This window comes from Alexandromys fortis, unplaced genomic scaffold, assembly GCF_014885135.2.
Source record: "Alexandromys fortis isolate MF-2015 unplaced genomic scaffold, M_Fortis_MF-2015_v1.1 scaffold_0, whole genome shotgun sequence".
Taxonomy (NCBI): domain Eukaryota; kingdom Metazoa; phylum Chordata; class Mammalia; order Rodentia; family Cricetidae; genus Alexandromys; species Alexandromys fortis.
The window spans coordinates 13,461,563-13,480,360 of record NW_026067949.1 but is presented as its reverse complement, the minus strand read 5'-3'; the positions used below and the strand labels follow the sequence as shown (position 1 = coordinate 13,480,360).

The 18,798-nt window shown below is 45.4% G+C and overlaps 1 pseudogene; it reads left to right on the top strand.

Annotated features, from left to right (window-relative positions):
• Positions 1 to 5,006: 5,006 nt before the first annotated feature.
• On the top strand, positions 5,007 to 6,186 carry LOC126506545 (glyceraldehyde-3-phosphate dehydrogenase-like; annotated as a pseudogene).
• Positions 6,187 to 18,798: the final 12,612 nt, after the last annotated feature.

The following is an 18,798-nucleotide window of genomic DNA, read 5'->3' as shown; positions in this document are numbered from 1 at the left end:
TGGACTTCTCATTCTTCTATAATCACATTCTTACATTTGGTCTTTTCATGGCATCCCATAATTCCTGGATATTTTGGGTTAAGCTTTTGATAAATTTAACATTTTCTTTGCCCAATTTGCCTCTGTTGTATCTTCAGTGCTTGAGAGTCTTTCTTCCATCTCCTTTATTCTGCTGTTATGCTTGCATTTGTGATTTCAGATCATTTTCCAATATTTCCCATTCCAGAATTCCCTTTGTTTGTTTTCTTTATTGTCTCTATTTTGGTTTTCAAGTCTTGAATCATTTCTTTCACCTGTTTGATTGCTTTTTCTTGGTTTTCTTGAAAGAATTTGCTGATTTTTTCCAATTTTTTGTTTGTCTTTTCCTCCCTTTCTTTGAGAGAATTTTTCGTTTCCTCTTTAAAGGCCTCAAACGTTCTCCTAGAGGTTTTTTTTTTATTCATTTCCTTCTGCTTCATCTGTATTGGGGTATTCAAGTCTTGATGTTGTAGAGCCACTTGTTTTTGTTGGTACCATATTGCTCTTTGTGGTGTTGTGTTTGTTTTTACCTTGTCTACCCATCTTTTCCTCTGATTGGTGTAGTTGTGGCTGTGTCACTGGTGATAACTCTTCCAGGTGCCAGTGAATCTAAGGCTCAGATGATTGCTTCTCATGATGGAGTCCAGTCACCCCTTCCAAAGACTCAGGACCTCCTGTCATGGCCAATCTTCATTGTCACCTTGCCTGGATTTAGAATCACCTGGGAGACACACTTTTGAGCATATCTTTGAGGGCATTTCCAGAGAGGGTTAACTGAGGAGGGGAAACACAGCCTAAATATGGGTGGTACTGCCTGTCAACTGAGATCCAGGACTGAGTGAAAATGGGGAAAAGAAGGCAAGCTGAGCACTAGCGATCTCTGCTTCTTGTCACAAAACGATTAGCTGCCTGCTGTTCCTGCCACAGTGCATTCCCAGTGAGAAAGAGGCAAAGCAGAAAGGCATGGGCACTGGGTGTCAAGAAGCTGCAGATAGAGTAGCTATTCTTATTGAGTAGATTGGCATCAAATCCCCTGGAGTAGGCGTTACAAGTGACTGTAAGCCTCCCTCCTGCAAACCAAACTTGAGTCCTCTGGAAAAGGATCCTCTGCACTCTGAACCACTAAGGAATCTCTTCAGTTGAAAAACATTCAATTAAAAGGTGCTTGTGGGCAGTGGTGGCATGTGCTTTAATTCCTGTGCACAGGGGGCAGAGGCAGGTAGAAATCTGTGAGTTCAAGGCCAGCCTGGTCTACAAGTGAGCTTCAGAACAGTCAGGGTTAAATACAGAGAAACCCTGTATTGAAAAACAAACAAACAAACAAAAGGCACTTGCACCAAAGCTCAAGGTAAAAGCTATTAAGGTCAGCAAGGTTGAAATCCATGTAGATAAGCCTGGATGGGTCATTGCATAAATCTGTGAAGATGAAACCTAAGTTTCAATGGACATGCCAAGATGTCAGAGCTACTAGAAACAAGGGGCATTTGTTGAATAAAGCCGCAGGCACCAAGTGGAGCTTTCGGCTTGTTCGTCCCAGCCACCCAGAACTGAATTAATCACATAGAAACACATTTCAATCCCTGCTTGACCTATGAGCTCTAGCTTCTTATTGGCTAACTCTTACATATTAATTTAACCCATTTCTATTAATCTGTGTATCACCATGTGGCTGTGGCTTGCCTGCTAAAGTTCTGGCATCCATCTCTGGCAGGACTACATGGCTTCTCTCTGACTCTGCCCCCTTTCTCCCAGCATTCAGTTAGTTTTCCCAGCCTAGCTCTGTTCCTCTATAGCTCTGCTATAGGCCCAAAGCAGTTCCTTTATTAACCAATGAAATTCACAACATACAGATGGGAATCCCACATCAAGCCTATATATGCTGCAGGCAATAAGGCCACAGAGGTGGGACTACCCCAGCCTATTGGAGCCTGAATAACGTTATGACTATGTGTCCCAGATTCTATAATACTGAGCTTCAAGGTTTGATTCTGGTCTTGCTTTAGTTCAATCTTTTCTCTCTTTCCTCTTAGACCTCCCTCTTTGGGCCACAATGTTTGTTCTATGCCCTTATAGATTAGAAGTATTAACTTTTCTCCCACAGAGGCTCACGATGAAAAGATCATCTTGGTCTTAGAAGAGACTGGTCTCTTGAACAGTGTTGAGAACTCTGAGAGCTTGTGAAGTTCCCCTAAATGAACTTTACATCATGAGGTAGCCACTAGCTTATGGAGTTCAGGGGAAGATCCTTACCTTTTGGTTTAACATGTCCTCTACGAGTTCATGTGTTTGAACACCTAGTCCCTGACTGATGTTGCTATTCTGAGAGCTTGTGGCACCTGACTGGCAGAGGTTGTCTCTGGGGACAGGCTTTGAGGGTTATAACCTGAACTTTTATTCTCTGTTTCCTGATGGACCAAGATGTGAGCAAACCCCCAATCACCCTGGACAGGGTGACCCAGTTACCCCACAATATCCTCATAAAACCAGGAGCCTAAGTAAGTCTTTCTTCCCTTGAGTTCCCACTGTCACATGTTTGGTCACCCAAGAAGAAAAATAACTGTTCCTTCCCAGTTCTGCCTTCTGACCCAGCGCCCAGAGATTCAGGCCTGAATCCTGAGGAGAAGTGATAAACACAAGCTGCCTTTCGGTACATTAATGAAGGTGAAATTACCTTGTGTTAGCATATTCTGGTTTAATAAAGCAAAGAGGAAAAACATTCAGAGCACTGAGCAGTATGGAAAATGTTAATCATAAGCGAAGTCTCTCTCAAGGCAGCCTGAAGCAAGAGCCAGCTGGGACGGTCTGAGTAGTCAGCCCCTGCCTGGGAGGGAAATTGCCAATAAGACAGGAGCTGGGAAAGTGAAGCAGATAACAAGGTAAATATTCCAGGCAGCAGCTGCCCGTTGCTCCTGTGGCGATTTCACAGAGGGGAGGCCCTAGAAAATTCCACGCCTTGTAAAATGCTCTGTAATTTTTAAACCAACAGGGTTATTCCACATCAAAGCCGTCTTCCCAATTGACTCCTTTTTTTTTTCTTTCTTTTTTTTTATTGAGAATAAGAAAAAAAAGTTTCCGCCTCCTCCCAGCCTCCCATTTCCCTCCCCCTCCCCCCAATCNTCTCCCCCCCCTCCCCCCCCTCCTCTCACCCCCCCTCTCCTATCCAAAGAGCAGTCATGGTTCCCTGCCCTGTGGAAAGTCCAAGGTCCTCCCCCCTACGTCCATGTCTAGGAAGGTGAACGTCCAAACTGGCTAGGCTCCCACCAATTGACTCCTTTTGTTTGTGTTTTCTTCTCTCCTTTGAAGGGGAGCTGCTGCTTCCTGGATTCTGAGAGCCTTGTCTTTTGATTTGACACCCCAGTCCTGGCCTGCAGACTGTGCTGGATAAATGAATGAGAGCTGTCTGTTTGAAACAAAACCAGCACATACACCTTTGGAAATTAAAGAAAAGAGAGACTGTTCCTATGGATTCCATATTCAGCTGGTTGCAGCTTGTCCACAGGTCTTAATGTCATGACCAGGACCTTCCACACATTCTCCTCTGTTGTTGGGAAGAAATGGCTCCTGGAACACTTGCCAGAGTGAGGGTGGAGGGAGGAGCTGCAAAGGCTTGTTGGTTTTGTTGGCCATGATACCTGTGTGGTCCTTCCATCCTCAAGACCAGCTCTGACCCAGGCCTCCTCTTACTCACTGATTCCTCTACTTCTGTGGTCTCCAATGTGAATAGAAATTTGAGGCAGCTCATTTGGGCTATTTCTGTTTACTTCATTCTTAAAACTTCCTACACAATTCATAAATCAGTAAACAGACACCTAACGGCAGTGAGTGCTGAACATTTTTGACCTAGAAAAAAAGATGAAAAAGCTTGTTGTTTTTGTCTCCAAGTTCTCCAGCTCCCTCGATGCTATTCATATTTATTCATTCTTCCAATTACCAAATATTAGCAAGTGCCATCTATGTGATTATTTCAAGCATGGGAAGAAAACAATAAGACTAAAATTTCCATTGCCCTCATTGACATTCCCAAGAGATATAAACAAAAATATATATATACTTCAAATCTTAGACTATTACAAAGTGATGGGTACAGAAAAAGATTAGGCAAGTCAAAGAGCTGGGTGATAGGTAGGATTAGTTTAAATTATACAGTAGGGTGGGGAATATTCAAGTTTTAAATAATAAGAAGGCAGGCCAAGCAAGTGTGGGATAAGTTGATGTAGCAAAGAGACTCTGCAGCATAACCACAAAACCCACGAGAACTTCTCTCCGGTCTGGAAGACTAAATATAAGCTCCCCGGGGCTGATAGGAGAGGGCCTGGACTCTGTCTCTGGTTTATCTGCTGGCTCAGTCTGTGCGGCACTGTCGCAACAGAGTACCACTGGCTGACTGGATCGTTTGTAATGAACGGGAATTTATTGCCTTGTGTTCTGGAGGCTGGGAAGCCCGAGATGGAGAGGTTGGCATCTCCGAGGGCCTTTTTGCTGCGTTATTCCATGGCAGACGGATAAGAGAGATGAGGAAGAGTGAGAGAACACGCACCCACAAACTTGTCTTTTCATAACAACTTCACCCGCCATGACAACAATCTCACTTTCCTAGTAACCGCGTTAATCCATTTATGAAGGTGGAGCCTGCACGGCCTAATCACGTCACATCAGGCCCCACCTCCCAACACCCTCACCCTGGGGATAAGTAATAGTGCCACACTGTGTTGTCACCTTGAGAGAACACGCAAACCAGAGCAGAAGTCAGTAAACAAAGGTACACTCACAGGCCAAATGAAGGCCACTATCTGTTTTCGCAAATAAAGTTTTATTGGCACACACCATGCTGTTCATATGGTTTCCTTCATGATGAAAGTAGAGCTTTCATGTTGTAACAGAAGCTGCTTATGTCCCCAAACCCAAGCTAGTTAAGACCTGCCCCGGCTCTCTGCTCCTCCCTGTTCTAGAGACAGCCGCCTCTTTTCGCGCAGTGCCAGCCTCTTTCCAGAGACTTGATGGTGAAGGTCGGAGTGAACAGATTTGGCCGTATTGGAGGCCTGGTTACCAGGGCTGCCTTCACTTCTGGCAAAGTGGATGCTGTTGCCATCAATGACCCTTTCATTGACCTCAACTACAACTACATGGTCTACATGTTCCAGTATGACTCCACCCATGGCAAGTTCAAAGGCACAGTTAAGGCTGAGAATGGGAAGCTTGTCATCAACGGGAAGGCCATCACCATCTTCCAGGAGCGAGAGCGAGATCCCGCCAACATCAAATGGGGGGATGCCGGCGCCGAGTATGTTGTGGAGTCTACCGGTGTCTTCACCACCATGGAGAAGGCTGGGGCCCACTTGAAGGGTGGGGCCAAGAGGGTCATCATCTCCGCCCCCCTTCTGCCGATGCCCCCATGTTTGTGATGGGTGTGAACCATGACAAATATGACAATTCCCTCAAGATTGTCAGCAACGCTTCCTGCACCACCAACTGCTTAGCCCCCTTGGCCAAGGTCATCCATGACAACTTTGGCATCATGGAAGGACTCATGACCACAGTCCATGCCATCATGGCCACCCAGAAGACTGTGGATGGCCCCTCTGGGAAGCTGTGGCAAGACGGCCGTGGCGCTGCCCAGAACATCATCCCTGCGTCCACTGGTGCTGCCAAGGCTGTGGGCAAAGTTATCCCAGAGCTGAATGGGAAGCTCACGGGCATGGCCTTCCGCGTTCCTACCCCCAATGTGTCCGTCGTCGATCTGACATGCCGCCTGGAGAAAGCTGCCAAGTATGACGACATCAAGAAGGTGGTGAAGCAGGCATCCGAGGGCCCACTAAAGGGCATCCTGGGCTACACTGAGGACCAGGTCGTCTCCTGTGACTTTAACAGTGACTCCCACTCTTCCACCTTCGATGCTGGGGCTGGCATTGCTCTCAATGACAACTTTGTAAAGCTCATTTCCTGGTACGACAATGAATTCGGCTACAGCAACAGAGTGGTGGACCTCATGGCTTACATGGCCTCCAAGGAGTAAGAAGCCCGCCCTGGACCACCCATCCCAGCAAGGACACAGCAAGAGAGAGGTCCTCGGCTGCTGAGCAGTCCCTGTCCTAACTAACCCTTGACACTGAGCATCTCCCTCACAGTTTCCATCCCAGATCCCCAGAATAGCAGGAGGGGGCTTAGGGAGCCCTACTCTCTTGAATACCATCAATAAGCACCCCTCTTAAAAAAAAAAAAAAGACCTGCCCCTTAATAAAATAGTCACTGAGCCCTGCTTTGGCTTCCTGGTTTGAAAGATACATTTTACATGTCATCTTCCCCTACGGAACAATGAGCTTCACTAACATAGGTCAGACACTGAGTGATGGCCATTTCTGTGGACTTGAGTCCACAGAGGTCTTTCAGAATGGCAGAGGGATTAAGAACACAGTGAATTCGCTCACCCCATTACCCACCCCCACCACAGATTTATGCTCCAAAACTCCATCAGACTTGCCATCCCCAGAACACTCTCATCCCGCTCTGCAGTCCTTACTGCTCTGTAGTCAACAAGCCCAGGGGACACGGAAGACAAGCTCAGTGGGATGGAAAGGGCCACCACTGTGCCTGCCCACCGTATAGTCATTATGTGGGGGACAGCAGAATGATCCTGAGCTGTGTGTGACACCTAGGGTGATCAGTTTCCAAAATGGGGAAAATCCAACACACTGTCAAGGAGGTTCTGCAGCAAGAGGAAACAGGGGAGCAGCGGCATCCCTTAGCAGGCCTGTGTGGCCCTCCCAGCTTTGCACAGAGCCAAAGCTGATGTGGCTTTACTAACAGAGGGCACCACTGCCTCGCTGACCAGATCCAGTTTGAGAAAGAGGCTCTGTGTCATGTCGAGAATTTTTGAGGGAGACAGACAGACACAGAAAACATCTCCTTTCATCCCCAAGTTTGTGAAGGTTTGTCAAGAATCAGACAACTTGAGTAACATCACAACACGAGACCATGAGGCCTTAAGTCATATAGTTCATCAGCAGGGCTGTGAGATAAGGAATAGGAGGTTAGAATTATTCCATTTAGCTTCTTTTAAGAGATGACGGTGCCTCTGGCAAACTTTGGGAAAGACTACCTTCAATCTGTGCTACACCAGGATCCCCTGCCTCTCCGAGACCCTGCAGCCAAGGTGCTGATGTAGGATGATTAGACCCAAAGAAGAAATGCAGAAGAGAGGCTTCAGAATCTTCATCTAAACATAGTTTCATTTTCTATATCGATAACACAGCACAGAAGGTTGAGTAAAAACAACTTGTCACACTGCCCCCGTTATGAAGAGATGTATGGTCCCGGGCTTGTTCATCTACCCGCGCACGCGTTCACATCAAGCAAGCATTAAGGATACACAGAAGGTAGAATTTCTGTAGAGAACATTCTACAGAGAATGACCTCTACCAGACTAAGAGGGATTCCAGAGTAGGCTGAGAGTGTTCTGGGGATGGCGAGTCTGATGGTGTTCTGGTGCATAAATCCTGTGGTGGGGGTGGGTAATGGGGTGAGAGAATTTTCTGTGTTCTTAATCCTGGGCTGACAATTCCGAATGACCTCTGTGAACTCAAGTCCACAGAAATGGCCCTCACTCAGCATCTTACCTACTTCAGTGAAGCTAAATGCTCAGTGAGGGAAAGGTGACGCAGATATAGGGAAAAATAAACAGAAGAGGTGGGGTTCACCTTGACCCTCTCTACTGAGCATCAGAGTGTCAGGCAGGGCCTCTGGGCATCCCATGCCCCGTCCCTAAGTCTGGGTTTAGAGAACACTGGGCATGGTGTCTTCTAAAGGGATGAAGGAGTTTCTCCAATTAGCTGTTAACAGGGGTGCTGGTGGAATCTGACCCTATGAAACAGTGGGCCTTGGGAAGCCAGGAAGGAAAGATTAGCATGGGCTGTGCCTTGCAAGGCTTCTGGGCCTGTGTTATGATGGACAGCCGCATCCTTGGCCCTGAAGGACAAGGCATGAGCTAGTTTTTGTATAGTCCAAGAGCAGCCTGGGAAAGATTCTGTCCCAAGAAAAGGAAAAAAATGAAAGGAGCTTTTTCCCCCCTCAAAGAATGCTTGATATAACCCCACAGGAAAACAGTTTGACAATTTGTTTCAAAAATTGAACCTGCGTATACCAGACAAACCAATACTCCTACTACTGGGAATTAACTTGAGAGAAATTAAGACTCAGTTTTGCACCAAAGAATAGTACAGGAATAATCAATAATCAATACCCATTTTCACTCTGAATCTGAAAACAAGGCAAACTGTTTTGGGTGGGTGTTTGGATAGGTGCACCGAGGTCCTACCAATAAAGGAACACCGCTCAGGAGTGGAAGAAAGCAAAGTATTGGAGCACATGACTTGAATGAATCTCAAATGCATTGATTAGGCTCATCTCAAATACAAAAGTCATTCTCCAAAGATCACATACTCTATGATTCCATTCATAAGAAATTCTCAAAATACAAAAAGATCGTAATAGGGAATAAGTGAGAGGGTCCCAGGAGTAGGGGGAACAAACAAGAAAGAGGTTTGGGGAAACCTGGAAGGGAATGATGTCACTGGAAGTATTGATGAAGTGCCGCGCACCGCCCCCCCACCCCCCACCCCGTTTCTGTGCTCTGTGCACTGGTCATCCTTGAATTCCCCAAGAATGCCCCCTTTATTGTGTTCAGGGGCAGATTATATAGAGATAGCCACGCCCCAGCCAAACCCACCAGAAACCACTCTCCGGCCATCAGGAACGCCTGAAGGTCTCGTGCTCAGAGCAGCTGTAGGCACTCAGATCAGGAGATTACAAGAAATTCAGGATCTGGGCTCTCACTGCTCCCAACAATGGAGGAGGAACAGTCGACAGCTTGCTTATAGAGCTGAGGCCATGAATCTGTGCACACATTAAAGTTCATGAAAATATGCTCATAGCTCCAATTACTATTTTACCTGATAGTAATTAAAAACACTATTTTTAAAATTTCCGTATGCAGAGGGAGTTCTTGGAAAGGCATAGACTTATAAACTGCTTCTAAACAGGTGTCGTGTTTAACAAATCCGTCCATTCATTCATCTACCCGTGCATGAATTCACATGAAGCAAGCATTAAGAATACACAGAAGGTAGAATTTCTACTCAGAGGATCTAGAGGGAATCAAGGAACAGACACATGACTTGATGAACATTGCATGTGGTGGCTGGAGACTGTGGAAGCTCAGATAAGAAAGACTAAGGGTACATTTGTTCCTAGGGCCACTGTTTCCTGGGACTCAGCAGCAATAATTATCCTGTACTTGCTTGTATTAGAGGCTTTCAGGGGAGTCAAGCTCATAAAGAGGCCCATGACCTGGAGAGCATCACTGGAATACAGAAAGGCTCACAACCTTTCAACTTCACAAGAAGCTCCCCAGTTTCTCGGCACCAGGAGCCAATTTTAAGGACAACGATTTTGTAGGTAATTTCACAAAGGGATAAGAGAACAGAATGTCTCCACATCTCCCCAAGCTGAGGTTATTATGAAAAATGCTTTTGTAAATTTTGTTTTAAAAGTTCTTGAACAAAAACAATTTTACTTCCATGCAGGCTTTGCCCTGCTGTGCTAACCATTTGATTTCATCAACATTGGCTGGAAGTGAAAATAAAACAGACCTATTGTAAAAGTTATGAACTAAAATCAGATGCTATTTGTTTCTACCACTCAGCCTAAAAGATGTTTATGATGTTCGTTTCCATCTTCTGTAGAAAATAGGACTATAACCAACAGGTTGGAGTTGGAGGTAAGCATGAGTTTGTCTTTATAAAAGCATCTTTTTACGGTTAGCCATGAATAACAACCAATAATTACCTGTGGATGTTTGGTGTACGCTAAAAGAAAAAAATGTTTGACAAAGTTAAGCAATATTTTTAATCAGAGTACAAAAGTCAGGTTCATTAATCAATGACAAAAAAGGAGATGGATATAAAAAACAAAGGAAGCATAATTCACAGACAAAAAATGCAAAATATAAAAATACATTGGATATCTAACTTCAAAAATTAAAACTAAAATAATAAGAAATCCTTTTTATCCATCAGAATGAAGAACTTGGGAATGTTACTAATAAAAGTAATGCTTGGGCATGGGCATATTTTATAGTATTAGTGGGAATATAAACAGCTTTTCAGGGGAAAATGAACACACCCACCTTTTACAGTTATACGTGTAGGAGGGCAGGTGCACATAAGTGTAGGTTCCCAGAGAGGTGTGGAATCCCCCAGAGCTTGACTACCCGGCAGTTGTGAGCTCCTGGTGTGAATAAATGCTGGGAAAATGCTGGTCCTCTGCAAGAGAAGGTGCATTCTTGACCACTGAGCAATCTCCCAGCCATCATGACCCCCGTGTGTTCTCTGCTTGTCTGTCTATGTGCCACGTGTGTACCTGGTGCTCTTGGAGACGAGAAGAGGGTATCAAAACCCTGGAGCTGGAGTTCCAAATAGTTGTAAGCTACTATGTGGGTGCTGGAAACTGAACTTGGATCCTCTAGAAGAGCAATAGGTGCTTTTAATCACTGAGTCTTTTCCCCAGACCCAAATTCATATATTTTTTAACTTGTACATTCTGTCACCCAGTAGTTCTGAGGTCTTGGTGTTGTTACAGGCAAATATCTGCCTCTGGGTTTGAAATGATGCAAAAAGGTATTTACTGCTGCTCCATTTGGAAAATAAAAACTCTAGGAGCCACCCAGTCCTATACAGAGGCATTGATGATGAGGTCTGTCTTACTGGGGATACTATACCAGAGTTTAAATGGGAAACATTTGCAAAAATAAAAAAGAAACATAAAAATATACTGTGTATAATCTTTCAAATGACATTCAGTCATGACATGTAGTTTTCAGACCTGCAGATATTTAGCGTATTCTCATAATTATATAAATTAATTACTGACGATGGCTACTCCAAGGAAGGGACCTGCAATCAATTGAAGAAAAGGACTTTGGACACCATCTATAACGTTGAAGTTTTACAGCCCTGTATTAACTCACAGTACACTTAAAAAATAATTGCAAAATATAGGAGGCAACTAGATATGTCTGACTCAGGGTGTGGAATACTATCATAATGTTCACCAACCTCGGTGGGTGACTGGGTTTTAACAGGTTGATGGTGTGGGAGGTCCTTCTATATATGTGTTGCTTTCATTGGTTAATGAATTTAAAAAAACTGCCTTGAACTCTCTGTCTCGTCTGAGAACTATATACTTCCTAATTTTTTTGTAATATTGGGTTTCCAAAGAGGATCTGTGTGAGCCTACTCTGATGGCCATTAAAACTCTACCTGTAAACAAAGAAGGCATTTAATTTTCAGTCCCTGAATCTGGGAGCACCAGGTTCAAGGCAGAGCCAGCACTGGTGAGGCAGGACTGCTTCCTAGTTCAGGAAAGACAATTTCCTGTGTTCTCGTGTGGCAAAGCGGGGAGGATGATACAGTCATGGCTTTTGAGGCCTTGTCATCTCCCAAAAGCTCCATCTCCACACTTCCACACTGGGGTTTAGGAGTTAACATACAGTAGGGGTAAAGGACACAGACATTTGAGTCCTGACAGCGTTCAAGACCCCAAAAATGTCAAGAAAACTTTTAGTGGAAAACATTGTGTGCTTTGCTGTGGCCCCGAGGAAGTGACCCAGCCTCTCCAGAACACAGGGATCGTAGAGACACCTACCTGAAAAGCACTTCATTTAAGAGACTTGAATTCTCAAAGTCATTCTCAAATTACATCACATGCAAAATGCATCATTTTACCCAGTCTGAAAATCCCACTGTTTCGGACTCAAATCTTCCCCTACCTATAAGAATGATAAAATGACACTGAGTGACCTCAGTTCTCCCATCTGTTTATTCTCCTGCCCAAGCAACATTTAGTAAATGTGAACAGCGCAGTAGAAACTGTAGAAATAGCTGAGGTGTCATGTATCATTGATAATGACTACCAGAACCTCGGGGTTCACTGTGGGGAGAGACAGGGATCACAATGGCACCGAGCACTGCACAGGAAGCTGTGAGGCTGTGTCCCTGGGAGATGAAGTTACTCTGCCGTCAGTGAAGAGTTTTCTGGTAGAACTGAATTTCAAACTCAAACTATCTTATTAGCGTATGGATACGTTATATTTTTAATCCTCCAATCTGACATTTCTCCTGCAGTTTTTAGGACATGGAGGGCCCTGGGATCAAGAGTTCCATCCTGGCTCCACTCTCTTAGGCATTAGGCCAGATAAGCATTATGTGTCTAAACATTTTGAGGCACTTGGGTCTTCAATTGCTCTCACTCTTAGTTCAGCTAATGGACTCAGTAGCTGTTAAAAAAAATCCCAGAATAGAAAGTGGACACAAGTGGTCGGACCACTTTCCCATAAGAAGCACGCTGGGTTGCTCCCCACACCTCTGAGGCACGTCCATGGCAGGGCTTTAGTGACCCAAGAGTGCTCAGTGGCCTTGTCCTGGCGTGAGTGGAACTGGGTATTGGGATGATGATGACAACAGTAAGGTATGTGGCACTTTGCTGGCTCAGTGGGGACAAAGACCGCCTGTCACTGGCATTGCCACGGCTGTCTCTTACACCTAACCCTCTGCTGGGGAGCGTGTCCTCTTCATTTGCACAAAGGGAAAGAATCTGGGTTGGGGCCCAGAGCACAAGAGCGGGGGGGGGGGNGGGGGGGGGGTGGAGAGTGAGTGGGATTTGGGGTTTAGGGCCAGAGTCGATATCACTTTCACAGGGGTTGTCTGAGGTCAAAGCCTAGAGAGGCTATTCGAGTACCCAGTTCTCTTTTCTGCTTATTGGTCAGGGACTGTAGGAATGTGGGGGGAAAGCATCCTTGATGAAAGCATGCACTTGATGCTTTTCTGGTGGGATTCCAGCTATTTCAAGGGTGGCCTTTAATCCCAACACTCAAGGAGGCAGAGGCAGGCCGATCTCTGTGAGTTTGAGGTCAATGTGGTCTACAAGAGCTAGTTTCAGGGCAGGCTCCAAAACTACAGAGAAACCCTGTCTCAAAAATCCTAGATAGATAGATAGATAGATAGATAGATAGATAGATAGATAGATAGATAGATAGATAGATAGATAAAAACAGTGACATTGACCACAGGTGAGCTCCCGGATGGAAGGTAAGTACTAGATGTCACAAGATGATGCAGAAGAGAGAAGGACTTGAAGGCACGTGGGAGCCACTTTGAAGATACTCGTTCATAACAGCAGGATGCTCTGTCGTGGAGAACTCTGTGATATAGGACATGGCACACCAGAGTACAAACCTAGAGGAACATTTGGGCTCATGGAGTGCAGATGCTTATATCAACCCTGCATGGTTTCTTCATGTACAACCTTCACACACATAGCCCATGGACTCCCTGGAATGCCGTGGGGTTTTATGCTGTGGTCTGTACTTCATGGATAAGGAAATGTGGAGTGATGAAATTGAGTGATGGAGACCATCCCCATACACATGCAAAAAGTGTATGCATACACATGTACAACACACACAAATGAGGAAGAAAATTTGAAGGGCCTGTGCTGTGCATACAAAAGACTATTCCATTTTTACACATCACAGGTGGAAAATGGATTTTAAATATTCTGGGTGATGGAATCGGGATTTTTTTCTTATTTAATTAAATTTTTAAAAAAATAATTACATCTCCCCCCGAACACTACGAAAGTAATTTTTCTCATTTTGAGGTAGACACTTATCTTAGAATGACAAGTTTGGAAATGGAGCATCAGCTAGATACTGCATACAGAGTATTTCTCCAAAGTTGTTTTTGAAAACCACAGGGCTGGAAGGGTGCCCTCCTAACCATTAGCAAAGATCATCTTGAGGCAGCGAACTAGGGCTTTGATTTTTCAACATAAACCACGGAAACTCATTCTTGTGGTCTTCTGCTGTGTTTTTCGCACACACCGCAGTGGAGAACATCCTGGCAGCTCTTCGGTAAATGTCACCACTGTGAACCCATTTTACAAGTAAAGAAACAAGAAACAACGCTACATCCCAAAAGCTCTGCTGTGGTACCCGCACAGAGAGGCCAGTGGTCACTGGGTCTCTTCCTGGGTCACGCTCCACCTTATTCTTTGAGGCAAAATCTCTTGTGGAACACGCCGCTCACAGATTTGACCTGGCTAGAAATCAGCAAACACCGGAGACCCTCCTATCTCTGTTCGCCAGCGCAGGAATCACAGAGGGACGCTGCCCATCCTGGGGGCTGAGGATCCAACCTCAATTCCTTGGGTTTGAGAAGCACGTTACCCATGAAATTGCCCCTCCCATTCAGATTGCTAAACACTAATCTCACCAGAAAGGCTCGCCTCTCCCTGACGTAAAGGCACAGGACTATTCTTCAGTGGGGATCCGTGGTGACTTCTCCCAAATGGCAGCCCAACTGGCTGCCCTCTGCGGGGAGGGAGGATATGGGGCCTCAGCCATCTGGGCTCCCTTCCCTGGATGTACCCATCTTACCCAGCACACAGTGGGAAAGCAGGAAAGCCCCGGGTCTGCCCCTTACAGACAGCTAAGACATTAGATGAAAGTCACCGAAGAATAAGGAATTTCGACAGTTACATTCTGAGCAGAGGCGGAGGGCGGCTGCCCAGATTGGGGAGCTTTAAGTAATGTCACACTGCCCTATCTGTGAATTGGGTCTTCGCACTGACAATCAATGTTAACAACAACTCCTGGCTGTTAGAGGGTGTTTCTTTCAAATGGCTTCACACTGAGAAGCAACCCTGCCCGGTCCTGGAACTTCCATTGTTTTTATAACTACCTCTTTCCCATTAATTTTTATGCCCATCTTTAACATTATAGTGAGGAAGATATCACATACAAATATTGTTGGCTTGGTGTTTCAGAAGAACTGTTCCTTAAGACAGAAATGAGTTTGAGAAGTTAATCATCTCGGGGAACCCCACTAAAATTGCTCGTCTTTTCTGATTCAGTGTTTGGTGAAAAAGGCTCGGGTTTCTAAAGTGATTTTCAAATTGCCTGGCGCTCTCAGGCTCAGCCCTGACGCTATTGTGTATCTCTAAGACTGGGGAAGACACTCAGGCCATTCTTACTCAATTTGAACAATTTTTTGTCAATTCACGTGGAATTGCTGCCAATCAGAGCACATGGCATTTCTAGCGTGCCCGCTGCCCTTCCAGGTGATCTCCACAGTCACCTGAGCGCAGGCGGGGACAGGAATCCTAACCACTGAGCTCCCATTAGCACTGAGCCAGAGCTACAGCAGGAGAAGGTTTGATAGAAGCATGTCGAGGAAGGAGGACAAGGGCTCCATGGAGAAAGCATGCCATGAACGAGTAAGGACTTCCATTTGGATGCACAGAGCCCATGGAAAGCTGGCTGTGGTGACATAGGTCTTTAACCCCAGCACTTGGGTGTGATGCGATGGGAACTAGATAGGAGAATGCCCCTCAGTTCACAGGACAGCTGGCCCAGCATACGGGGCAGTGAACAACTGCTAAAATCCTATCTCAAGCAAGGAGGAGAGTAAGGACCAATTTCTGAGACTGCCCTCTGACCACCATGCACTCACGGTGGCACACGTGCCTGTGCTCACACAAATGCACATGCATACACCCTACAAGTTCATTGAGGACTGGAACAAGAGCTAAGCATGCTGGGATTGCATCAGATACCCCACCCCCTCCCCATCTCCCGGTGGACTCTCTTTTTTAGTTTAACAGTTATTATCATTGGTTCACAAACTCAGGAAGAAAAGCCCAGAGCTGGCCTGGAGAGCAGCCATATAACCAAGGTATAGAAGGGCTTGATAAGCCACAAAATATTGGCTCCCCTAACTGCCCTGTGTTTACACATTCCCACTTACTGACACCATTCTGTATTCCACATGCTGTGTGGGAAAACTGGAGAGACAAACCCTTAATCTGGACATGACAATAGGGATAAAGGCAGCGCTCCTAGCATTGATCTTAGGCATTAATAATGACCACTAGGACCCAGACCATGTTTTATGCATTTTTCCATACATGTTTTGGTTCACAGGTAGTGTCATTTATTCTGATTTACAGCTGAGTAAACTCGGGCTTCATGACCTGCGGTGTGAGTGCCAGGCTTCGATCCCTGTGTCTGAGCTGGTCCTCATGATCTCACTGGCTTCCAGGAAACTCCCCACAGGCAACTGTGGCCTCTGGCCTCTGAGCCTGCTGGCCTCTGACTCACTTGGGGCTGCTGGAGTCCTAGGCCAGGGCTGAAGAATCAGGATCTTTGGAAAGGGAGCCCGTAAGTCCCCATCATTCAACCACTAAGCCTGGCTGTCAGAGGAGCACTAAAATTGGAGAAATGCCACACTCAGGAGTGTGATACCGCTCTGGTCATCTGCAGAGTCCCTAGCACTCTCTCCCTAAGGGAAGGAAAGAGCAAAGAAGGAGGACAGAACTTAGCCAAACTGGGCTTCATTTTGGCTCAGAGTAGATCCAATGCAAGCCCTCAGCTCTTCAGCCTACAATAGCATGTGCCCCTCAGAGTTGATAGCCGTATGAACTCCAACAAGAGGCCCTTCCGTGGTCTGTCATGATTGGGTCAGCCATCAACGCAGAGGAGAGGTGACAGATGCTCCCAGACTTTAAAGCAATACTCTTCCCAACCAGCCGGGACACTGTGACATGAGACCCCGTATCTCTCCCAGCTAGCAGAGTTGGCAGTCAGCCTGAAGACAGGGAAGATTCAGCTGATGGGACCTGTGGCCGGAAGGAGAGATAAAGACCATGGCTCCAAAATAAACTGCATGGAAGTAGAATAACCAAGAAGGGTCCAGGCACAGGGAGGGGCCGGAGGCTAGAGCTGGCAGGTCTTGGGTGAGGGGTGGTAAGTCATGACTAGTTCTCACCAGCAAGTCATGAGGCCACTGAGGAGTTGGTGCTCATAATTCTAGAAGGAAAATAACCATTTGTGTTAGTCAGGGTTCTCTAGAGGAACAGAACAGAGAGGACAAATATATCTACATATCTACTATCTATAGATCTGCCTATATTTTTATCCATATTTCATATACACATGTATTTTAGTAAATTATTTATGTGTGTGCATATGTATATTTAATAAATATATATGTATGTGTGTATTGTGTGGCTAAAGAATACACTTTATACATTTATAAAGCCCACTATATATGTTATATATACACACACATATATATTAATATATACATATATTTCCGTTTTTGTTGAAATAACAAGCAGTCTCACACTAGAGCAGCAGAGATCTGGATCTGCTTTGACTTCCTAGGCCCCTCAGTAGCTGAGATTGTCCCACAGTGACTGCTCACAGCAGAGAGGCAGAGACTCCGGTCACTGGTCAGCTCAGAAAAAAGTGTCTCAATTATGGCACCCAAGACTGAAGCATTCCCGGAGAGCCCCTGGTCCTCATGTCAGGAGCCTGGAAACTGGTTCTAATATCAGGCCAGGAATAAGCTGCAGGAGCAAAAACAGGATAATTTGACTCAGTGATGAGGGGGAGACCTGTCCCCGAGCCTTGATTGGGTTGCTACTAGAAGGGGCAGCCAACATTGGAGGTACACCCCCCCCAATATCAATTAAGGCAAGCTGGACAATTCCTCAGTTAGGGCTCCCTTCTCAGGCGATTCTAAGTTGTGGGCTTTGGTGTTAAAAACCATCATGCCCTTGCTATGCTATCAGTGAAAGGCTCGTAGCGCTGCCGTGTGCTGCTTACTGCAATCTTCACAGATCAGCCTATGTCTGTTAAAAGCTCTATGATGTCATTTTTTTTTTATCTCGCCTAGCACTTTCCAGCGAAGCCAGGATTTGATCCTCAACCTGTGTGATATCCAAGTTTGTCTTCCTGATAACTATACATAGTGTCCTTTCCATCTGGTTTCTATGACTCCTTGCCCCCAAACAGAGACATTTATGGTTTTATACCTGCCTTCTCAGCCCCTCATCATAAGCCTCTGGGAAAAACTGGCAGTTAGTTTTTGGGTCAGGGAGGGGCTGCGCAAAGACTCAGCATTCGGTTCTGTCAATGGGAGACTGCAGTTCACATTTTCTTTGGGCTGCCAACCAGCTCCCAAATAAAGACATGGAGACTTACTATTAATTATGAATGCTTGACCTCAGCTTCTTAGACTTATCCAACCATCTCTTTTAACACAATTCAACCTATTTTTATTCACATACATTTTGCCTTGGGGCTTTTTACCTTTCTTTCATTCTGTGTGTTCCTGTTTCCTCCATGTCTGCCTGGCTAGCCCCTGACAGTTCCCTTTCTTCCCTGAACCTGAATTCCTCCTCCTTACGTACTCTTCCTGCCCAGAAATCCCTCCTATACCTCCTTCCTCACTATTTGAGTCTCAGCTTTTTATTACACCAATCAGGTGCCTTAGGCAGACCAGGTAAAACAGCAACACATCTTTCCATATGTAAACAAATGCAACACATCTTTGCATAGTTAAACAAACACTCCACAACCAGAGATTTGTACACAAAGGGCACCAGGGATACCTAGCAAAGAGATCAAGTCATTGTGCACTGGACCAAACCAATCAGAAACACAGATCCTATAGACTCTTTCAGTAATCTCCCCTTCCTCACCCCATGTTCCCATCCCCACCTACCCTCATGAAATCTCTTCTATTTCCCTTTCCCAGGGAGATCTGGGCGTCCCTCCATGAACCCTTCTTATTACCTAGTTTCTCTGGGTCTGTGGATTGTAGCATGGTTATCCTTTATTTTACATCTAATATCCACTTATGGGTGAATACATATCATGTTTTT